This window comes from Dermacentor silvarum, chromosome 4 (genome assembly GCF_013339745.2).
Source record: "Dermacentor silvarum isolate Dsil-2018 chromosome 4, BIME_Dsil_1.4, whole genome shotgun sequence".
NCBI classification, from domain to species: Eukaryota; Metazoa; Arthropoda; class Arachnida; order Ixodida; family Ixodidae; genus Dermacentor; species Dermacentor silvarum.
The window spans coordinates 14,899,446-14,909,445 of record NC_051157.2 but is presented as its reverse complement, the minus strand read 5'-3'; the positions used below and the strand labels follow the sequence as shown (position 1 = coordinate 14,909,445).

Genomic DNA, 10,000 nt, shown 5'->3' with positions numbered 1-10,000 from the left:
ATTCTGTTGTAAATTTAGTTAATAATGAAGAGCGACACCCGCTCCCGCTGTTTCCTAATTTGGCGAGCGAAGCTCGTGGAACCTAAAGGAACCAAATCGCCTTAGGGTGCATATTTTCATAGGTAGCCGGCACTATTTACCGTAAAACATAAAAAGAAAAACTGTCAGCCCTTCCACTGGGGTGGAGATGGAAGACCAGCGAAGCTGTACTATGGTGGGAATTATGTATTGCCAATTATGAATATTAAGATGTGATGGTGTAATTGGTTGTTTGAACTATTAAAGAATGAGAAATGTATGTGATCTGGTGGTTTTCATTTATTTAGTGACCACAGGGGCCATGGCCATATGGTCGCTACGGTACACCGCCATAGGGTGTGTACGGCAAAGGTTAGCACGTTCTTCATAAACACGTCACCAACGCCACGCGCATTTGGTGCGAACGCGGGCAAAACGCCGCCGCCGCCGACAACATTTCTGCGCGTTGTTTGTGCGACCACACACAACCGCTGTCAAAACGCTGGCGTGAGCAAGCGCGCCAGCAGCAGCGGGCGAAGGTTCATGCTGTCTATCGCTCCAACGGAAACTGAGCGGCGAAAGCACAGCGCATACAAAGAGAGGAAGCCGTGTTGCAGATCATTTTCAAGATACGGTGCGCGCGACCGCGCGGCGCCGCGCAAAGTACAAGTTGCTCGCAGAGGAGAAGCCGCAACCCCTCCCTCCCGCGCTGCCTTCCCGCTGTCCTCCTTTCGCGTGGGAGATTGAGTCGCCAGTTCCCCGTCGCTCGTTGCGTTGTTCCTCCGAACGAACGGCGCACGGCCGGGCCATGGCGAGTCGTAAGGGCAACTGATAAGAGCGCTAGCGCAATGTCTGCGTGACGGAACGGCTAAACGCCGTTGTCGACACTGTTAGGGGAGAGGCGGGTGAGAGCCAGAGAGAGTCGGCGGCAGAGGCCGGCAGGGCTTGCGCGCATGCGCCGCAGTGGGAGAGCGGGCTCGCACACGCACTACACGCACCGTCTAGGGTGCCTCGATGCTCTCCTCACCCACCGCTCCCCTTCCACTGGGAAGTCACGTTGGCTCTCCAGCCGTGTGTTCGCTCGCCGGGAAAGCGCGCGTCCCTCGCCCTCGCGCGCTTTCACTCGCACATATAGCATACGGCCAATTAAGTTTTTTTTCTACATCCGGCCGCGACCATCGAAGAGAGAGCCCTTGACAGCTTCGCTGTAAAAATATATGCCCTGAATAGTGTACAGATGAAGACTAACGTTATATCAGGCCGAAGATTCCATCAATTGGAGTAAAACACAGAAATCAACAATGTATAGCTGTGGCGCACAAAGTATCATGTAACAGCATGTGGATAATACGGCTCCTGGCGCTGGAACTAAGTGTTTTGGCTCCTAGAAATTTTTATGACACCGGTGCTACTATCCAAACAAATACGAAATATAGTTTAAACGTCGAAGAAAGCATAGTTATTGCATTTGTTTACAGTAAAGAATGATGCGTACCTATGAAAATGTGAAAATGTGTACCTTAATAAACGTTACCGCATTTAGGGAGTCTACATACTCGGGTGAATGCACAAAACAAGCACTGCTCTGTACGCAAGTATACAGGACAACGCGTGACTCACCGATTCAGTCGCGTGCCGAACTGCTCCGAACTGCTAGCTGTGTCAAATATGAACACAGTAATGAAGGCAAGTAAAATGAACACTATGTAGGTCGAAAGGTCAAACTCGACGAGTATGATGGGGGGCAGAGAAAAGCGCGTAGCATTATCCGAACCAAACATACATGTAATAATTTGCTCGATCACGTACTTTCCCTCGTGGAAGATGTTTTTAGGAAATTGCCGTCCGAGCTAAAGCGGAGCGCTTGTCTTACGACCTTGCTGTTAGACAACGATCACCAAGCTGTCCCGAGGAGGTTCTTCACGGTCCTATTATAATTCTCGTGGCTCCTTGGCGGCATTCCTTTTTCCACTCCAGACGCAGAGAACATGGACCGGTTATCCATCCTACGCATTACATGGCCTGCCCAGCTCCATTTCTTCCGCTTAATGTCAACTAGAATATCGTCTATTGATCCACATCTCTTAACGTAAGGCTCCTTGCGGCATTCCTTTCCACTCAGCAAGACAATGATTGTACACTTTTCTTTTCAACAGAGCTCCAGTCAGGACGCCCAGCATTATAGGGTCCCCTGACCTAGATAAACATATTCTTTACAGAAAGCTGACTGGCGATCCAATTCTTGTTCCCTTGCCAGGATATTGAACTGCATATTCATCTTCAACCCAATTCTTGCATCGATGAACTCATTTGTTGTAATATTGTTGCTCAATGGGACAATGTCATCTGCAAACCAGGTTGCTGCATAATCGTCCTAAATTCTGACAGCTCTACCTCCCGCAAAATAGTGCACATGCGTAATCTTTGAAGTATCTAATTTATGGAGTCATAATTTATTTGTTTCCAAATATACAGCGGTATATTGAGCGACCAAGCAGGTGGGTGCATGCATAGTAATGTGTTGATAAAGCGGAACACCAGAACAAAAGCCAGAAGAAAAGTAATGAGCAGCAGAGACTCGTTCAATATACGCTTCTTCACCTGTCTAAATCAATGAAATCTAAACAGTGGCTTGATGTGTGTCCAAGTGGGCGTCCCAGTACACTCGCCATGTCGGCCGTTATGAGCGAGGGAAGTGAAAGGGCGCATGCGCCCTTGGTTTAGAGTGCAATGAAAATTAGGCTGCGAGATTCCACTCTCTGCTCACAAGCGCAACTTCTTCTCCCCTATATATGTTTCCCTCTCCTTCCACACATTCAAGTACGGCCTTTGCCGAAACAACCGAAGCCATTGAGATCTCAAGTATTGCCCAGTCTACGACTGCATCGCGCAGTTCTAGGGAACGAAGGGCAAGGTTTCGCCTCCCTCTCAAGAGCTTTTGGGCAATGCGGCTGCCTTCTAGACGTCCTGGCTGTCAGCCGCGACGCGCGCACAGTGGCTTCAAAATTCTCAAAAGAAGCTTTGACAACAGTTGCGCGTTGTTGCAGCGTCCTATTCAGCGCATGGCAATACCGAATATATTCGGTCCGAAATGAGAAACCACGTTACGCCTTTTCAAAATGTTTGCCAATTATTCGCGCTTTGCTCATCTGTTCAAGACTTGCCAATAGTGTCTTTCAAGCAAAGATACGAACTTAAACGTGGTAAGCCGTAAACGGCGGACTTGCAATTCCATTTTATTTAATAAAAGAAGTCAGCATGTCAAAGTTAACAGCATGCATGAAGCAAAGCAGGAATGGTCTAACGTAGTTCTCCTTCAGGTGGTGGCTTGTCGTTTTCGCGGGCAGACGAGTGCTGCCCAATGTCTAAATATATACTGGATGTCCAAACTATCATGCACCAAGATTTAAAAAGTATGCAAATGCCACGTGGCTGGACAAAACCAACGTAACATTGTTTGCCGTCGCTTGAGGATACTCAGATTAATTTTATTTCATTCCGCCTAACTATATAATTAGTCTTTATTAGTTTATCAACTTCCTCAAATATTATAATTAGATGAAAAGTGTCAATGAGAAAATTGTAGAGCAACATGAAAAACTCGGGATACAGCTTTCTGTTGCTCAATACATGCTACATTAAAGTGTTTTTCCGAGCGTGAAAGAAGCCCGCGAATGCTCGCAATATTGCCGCGCAGCTGGCCGCTCGAGACACTTTGCGTGTATTCGCGGGCTTCTTTCATGCTCGCTTTTTTTCCATCTATAAAAAAATGAAAAAATAATAATAATAAAAAAGAAATATTGGTGGAGCTTGCTAGGGCAACGTGACTAACTACCGCTCCCCACTGCGCCGCGTACATTCCATGGAGAAGTCCAAGTCAAGCCTCGATATAACGAAACCAAAGTTTACGAAATTTTCGATTTAATTTGATTCCTCGACACATATCATAGAGCCTAGTACGTTGACAACCTCGAACCAACGACGTGAACTCAACGTCTCGCTTGATTTGACGAAGTTTGTAGGGGTAGTATCCATGAAATATGCGAAAAATATGCGTATCTATGGTTTCAGTTTAGATGACGTTGACCTGTTAAGGTTTACCGCTCTCATTAAAGAACACACGACGCGCTCAACGCACTCACTGCCTTCAATGAGTGCGATAAGTCAGAGAGCACGCAACTACATCTTTTGTTTGCTCTTGAATAAGTACAATTTTATTCGCATGAACATTTAAAGTGTTTTCAACGTAAAGAAGTTTTCGTTTTAACGAATAAGTGATAAGAATAAGGCGATCTGAGGGGCTCAATCTTTTGTTAGTCACCAACTCACAACCACACGAAGGAACAATGAAATGCAGAGAAAGGATAGGGGAAAGTAATTATGTTCAGTTGAAACGTAGAGATAATAAGGTAAATGGACATGGAAAAAGACAAAAAGATAACTGGCCGCAGGTGGGAGGCGAACTCATACCTTCCGCATTACGTGTGTGATGCTTCACCAATTAAGCTACCCCGGCGCCACCCCTCCAGCTACTTTGTGCGTATTTGTGTATGTGTACTGGATAAACACTGGGAATAGTAGTCAGCGCCGCTTACGGCCAAGGTGGCGGACGCGGAGCACGTCCCCCCCCCCCCTCCCCCCTTTTAACCGCAACAAAAAAAATTTGAGGATACCTTAGCACTTCTTACGAGTTGTGAATGCGAAAGCAATAATGTCCAATTGAACGCCGCTGAGCGGTCGTTCGAGTTGTAAAGAGCTTGCGTGGACAAGGGACGCGCGGATAATGCAGGTTTCCGAGAGCGACAGCGAGGGTGACGTGGCGTCGCGGCGATGCCCTCTCCCCTCACGCAACACCTGGCGCGCTATCGTTGCAGCAGGTGTTCCCTTTCGCTCGCTCTGCTCCATCGATTCGCGCTCGTGACATGTCGCAGCCAATTTAGGTGCCGTTCTTCGCTTGTCCGTACGACAGACGCCAGCTTTCTTGCTCAATGGATCATTTGATGCTTTCGCATCAATGATTCTGCGGTTCCATCATCTTCTTCAAATCGAGGTTTAACTGTACCATCGCTCACAAAATATTGCGGTGCACGAGAGCTTGGGGCAGCGCCAGTGCAGCTGCCGCGGCCGCGCATCAAAGCAAACCTGCGCAGGTGAAGTGATGCCTGGGGGCGTCACTGCGCCTGCGCAGCCACGCAGTCGCATGCCCACCAATATTTTGTGGGCGATTCTACACGGCTCTAGACTGGGCACATAAGCCACATGCAAGAGTGCGACAACGACCACTCACCTGTCACGCACAGGGCCGTCCCGTTGGTCGCAGATTTCAAGGCTACCGCTGGCATCGAGCAAGGGCTGGCTCTCGGGTACCGAACCGATGGACAGCCGTCCACCGTCGTGGTCTCGTAGTCCTTTGGTGACACTCACCGCTTCACGCTGGAGCTCCAGTTCGACGCTAAGGTCTTCCAGCTGCGTACAGTTTTGAGTCCCTGTAGAGCACTAACGCACTTTTCAATGCTACGAAATACCGACTTGTCGGTTTCATGTTAGCTATAGGGCATGATTAAATAGCGCGAGAGGACATGCGCTGTAATAAAGACAAAAATGCACAATACTTATCTGGAAACATTGTGGTGTTAAAATAACTTGTCATTCGTTAATGGACAAATTACTTTGATACTGAATATATTTTCATTGCGCTCTCAAGACAAGGTTACGAATTGTTCTGTCAGATATTTCATTGCCTATAGTTGCATGAAACAGCTAACTGTGTATACATGACGGCTCCACTTTGAGTAAAGAAAGCTCAAACTCAGCTTTTTTCTTTTTCTGACAAACGTGCGTAATTGTGAGCGGTATGTTTTAATTTCCTCAAAGCAAGAACATTGCGTAATTAATTAATGTAATTCAGAATCCAGAACACGTTTCTATTTTCAGTGATTTCAGCAAAATGCTGTGCTGCGGCATAGAGTCACGTCAGTGACTGTATGGCGCACAATCAACGAATAATGCTCTCATTTGTAAACAGTTCTATTAACCGCCGTGGTTGCTCAGTGGCTATGGTGTTGAGCTGCTGGGCACGAGGTCGCGGGATCGAATCCCGGCCACGGCGGCCGCATTTCGATGGGGGCGAAATGTGAAAGCACCTGTGTACTTAGATTTAGGTGCACGTTAAAGAACCCCAGGAGGTCCAAATATTCCGGAGTCCCCCACTACGGCGTGCCTCATATTCAGATCGTGGTTTTTGCACGTAAAACCCCATAATTTATTTATTTTTACAGTTCTACTGCTTTGAGCTACGATCTACTACTCAGAGCTCGTATCTTTTTTCAGGCTTCTTCAAGCCATTCATCAAAATGGCATTTTTTTATTGTTCTCCTGGCATAATACATGGATGTTAAATAACCTAAATTGAATGGAATTAAATTCCCAGCACAACATATTGCTATTTTGCTGTAGGTGAAGCTTGCGGCGACAACTTATACCAGCAGAGTGATTCCCAATGCAAGTATGAAACCTGAATACATACAAGTCAGTTTCACATAGCTCTTTTCTGTGAATGAGAAATATATGCCACGCAAAGGAACATTGTGAGTGTCTTCCGAAACGGGAGTAGCACGACGACGACGATGATGACAGTACAGTGACGAAGTGACCACCATAAGCAGAGGGCAAACAATCAAACGAAGCCACCACGACAGCTCGCACTTATTCGAACTCGGGTGATTGATTATTAGGCGGAAATAATTGCTTCTCTGTGCATGTAATCTTCTCACAAGGCAAAATGACTCGCCTTCGCCCTATCTTCCATTTCGATGTTTCTGTTTCCTTCTTTCTGAAGAGTTGGCAGGCGTCGTGCCCCTTCCCGTGGCAGTTGACATCCTGCGCCTCGCTTTTCCTTTCCTGTCATGTGTATCATCATCAGCCTTTATGTATGCCCACTGCAGGACGAAGGCCTCTCCCTGTGATCTCCAATTACCCCTGTCTTGCGCTAGCTGATTCCAACTTGCGCCTGCAAATTTCCTAACTTCATCAACCCACCTATAGTTTTCTGCCGTCCTCGACTGCGTTTCCCTTTTCTTGGTATCCATTCTGTAACTCCAATGGTCCACCGGTTATACATTACATGGCCTGCCCAGCTCCATTTTTTTCCCTCTTAATGTCAACTAGATATCGGCTATCCCCGTTTGCTCTCGGATCCAGACCACTCTCTTCCCGTCTCTTAACGTTAAGAGTAAGTCATGTGTACATATGTTTCAAAACAAACAATAATGAAATGCTTGCAACAGACACATATAGTTGCCCTAACTCTTGCAGCTACAATGATGCAAAACAGCAGGTGCAGGCTGGCACAAGACTGGAGTAGCAATGGCCTAAAGAGCACGACAAGAATCCATTTTCAACTTTGAGGCGGCAACGGCGCCCTGATCACCTCGCCGTCACTGCGCGGCGGCGTAAGTGAGCTGTTTTACACACACAAAGTGGTGGGTTTCGCCAAATTTGGCAGCTCTGGTACTGCACACTGAAAAAAAATTTGCTGATGCTAAGGGAACTTGATTGATCTGAAGCGGCAGGCGAAATACCAACACAGCTACCACAGTCTCAGCGCAAACAGCTCGCAACCAGCACTCGCGCACCATGCCGGATGACAGCGCTCAGTGCTGTTCCATCTCTTCTTCACTGCCACTAAATTGAAATGTGACATTAGACAGAGAGAGGGAGAGAAATTGAGAAAGAAGAGCAAAAATGGGAGTGTTAACGAAAATGAGTATTTGGTTTGCCACTTTGCACATAGTCAGGGGAAAAGAGGGACAAACGAAAAGTAGATATGAGCACAACAGCACATACCGTATGTGGTAAGAGAAAAAAAGGAATGACCAGCCGATGTGTTATGCAGATGAATTACTAACGTTTCTTATATTTTACTCACCCCTTCGCAACTTGGAGGTGGCACTACGGTCTGTTCGACGTAGGGCGCCAGTGACGTCTCTTCCGTGAAAAGCTGCGGGCCTATGGACGACTCATCGGCACCACGGCCAGTGCCAAGCGGAGACTCGGGGGTTAGGAAGTTTGACCTGCTTTGCGAGGTACTTCATCAGCATCCCTGCCTAATAACAAGGCAGAATAAAGCCGTTAAGTGAACAGGCCTGCGTGATCAATTCCGTAGTCGTACATGGCTAATTAGCGCGGGAAGTATTGACCATGACTAAGGTTCACCACTGGCTACGTTGCCGGCTATCACTGGAGTCCACGCGGAAACTATTGGGGTGAAAATTAAACTGGGATGAAATATATATATATATTATATATATATATATATATTATATATATATATATATTATATATATATATATATATACAAAGGTAGGTTGCTTCAATAAATTGCGGCAGCTGAAAGTCGGAGCTTTGTCGGTCGTTCTGTGTCATTTCAACCCGTGTATGTTTCGCTCTAGCCTTCAAAACGAAAAAGAAAAAAAAAAATACGGGATGATTTTAAGTGTGCAGCGCGAATGTTTAAGCGTTAGCCGCAATGCATGCTAGGCTTTCTCATCCGATCTCGTGCTGGCCGAAAAAAAAATACCAGCCAATCCGGTAATTGACACAGTATTAGAGAAGCTGGTGACCGATGGCAACGACACTTAAGAACGAAAAGTTTTGGAATTCGGACCCAGTTTTTACGATGGTCAGTAGCTTGCAGAGGAAATTAGCAACTGGTGCACCAGCCGTCTTCTCAGGAGAGCCTCGGTCCCTGTTATCTCTAGTATCCTTTATCCCGTGCGTTGCACTTTGTGCACCAGCTGCAAATTAACTACGTGTCTCACTCGGCGCAGGTTTATGATCGCCTCGTGCACCGCAGTGAGCGCCGCAACGACCTGCTTCGCGAGGTATTATTCGCTTCCTACTAACAGTGGTGTCAAATTCCTGCTGGAGCAGTTGGTTAGAGTCATTGTGCAGAAGGGTAGGCTTCAGGTTATAAATAAGCAGAGGCACTTCTCCCAGGATATTTCTCAAATACTCTTTTTTTTTATTCTTCTCTCTCACACACACACTGTGCGAGTGATTTTTGTATATTATAGTCAAAGGCTAATGTACTTTTATGGGGCCGTTTAATATTGACACATGGTAATGGTTCTCATTACGCGCACACGTAATTACTGTTTTAAAATAATAGTGAGACCTACAAAACGAAGCAAACGAGTAAAGCGAGCTTCTCCCAACTTAGTTTTATGTAAAAAAAAGCTAGCTTTTTACACAGACACTATGCATGTGAAAAAGCACATTTAAAGGCGGCCCCACAGACAATGGAAGTTGCATCTACTCCCGCGAGCACCGCTTTGGCATACGATTCGATGCAATTCTTCCACCTGCAGAAACTGCTGCGGAAGAATAATTCGTGTTGAAGAGTTGAGGATGATCATGAGGGAGTGCACGTGCGCTAGCGGCGGGGAAAGCTTTCATTAAAGAGCTTTATAGCCAGACGTATACTGTATCATAGCTTTAATTTCACGTGTAGACAATAACTACGCACGTGACGATCGTGCGATATCGAAATGCGCAAGCACAGAACGTAGATATCGCCATCGCGTCTCACGGACGCACATTCAAACAGCACGCCTGCATTGCTCTTCCTGCATACGTCACGGCTCTACCGGGCAGTTCTCGCGAGAAACTGCCGCTCAGTCTCGGTCATCAAGAAGGCGTCGACTTCATCTCACGAGACATTGATGGAAAACGATGATGGCAAAGAACGCTGCGACACATTTTGCGATTGGAAAACACGTAGCGATCGCACCAGGAAATGGTACAAGTACGCAGTTCGCTATTACTTCTACACGTCTTGGACAAACTTGGCTGCATCAACGTTATGTCTGCCGGCAGAAGGCGCGAATGGACATTACGAGACGAATTTGCATTACGAGGAAATTATGGTTGCCAAAGGACAAAAACATACCGGAAATATATTCGCAAAAGGATGAGGCATTGG

At 46.6% G+C, this 10,000-nt stretch overlaps 2 protein-coding genes across 3 annotated transcripts in view; one reads left to right on the top strand and one right to left on the bottom strand.

The window, feature by feature from the left end:
* LOC119449495 (uncharacterized) overlaps positions 1–10,000 on the bottom strand; it is a 117,658-nt gene that overhangs the window by 609 nt on the left and 107,049 nt on the right. The gene's annotated exons all lie outside the window — the stretch shown is intronic.
* Positions 1–10,000, top strand: part of LOC119448221 (beta-galactosidase-1-like protein) — an 87,711-nt gene that overhangs the window by 40,197 nt on the left and 37,514 nt on the right. The gene's annotated exons all lie outside the window — the stretch shown is intronic.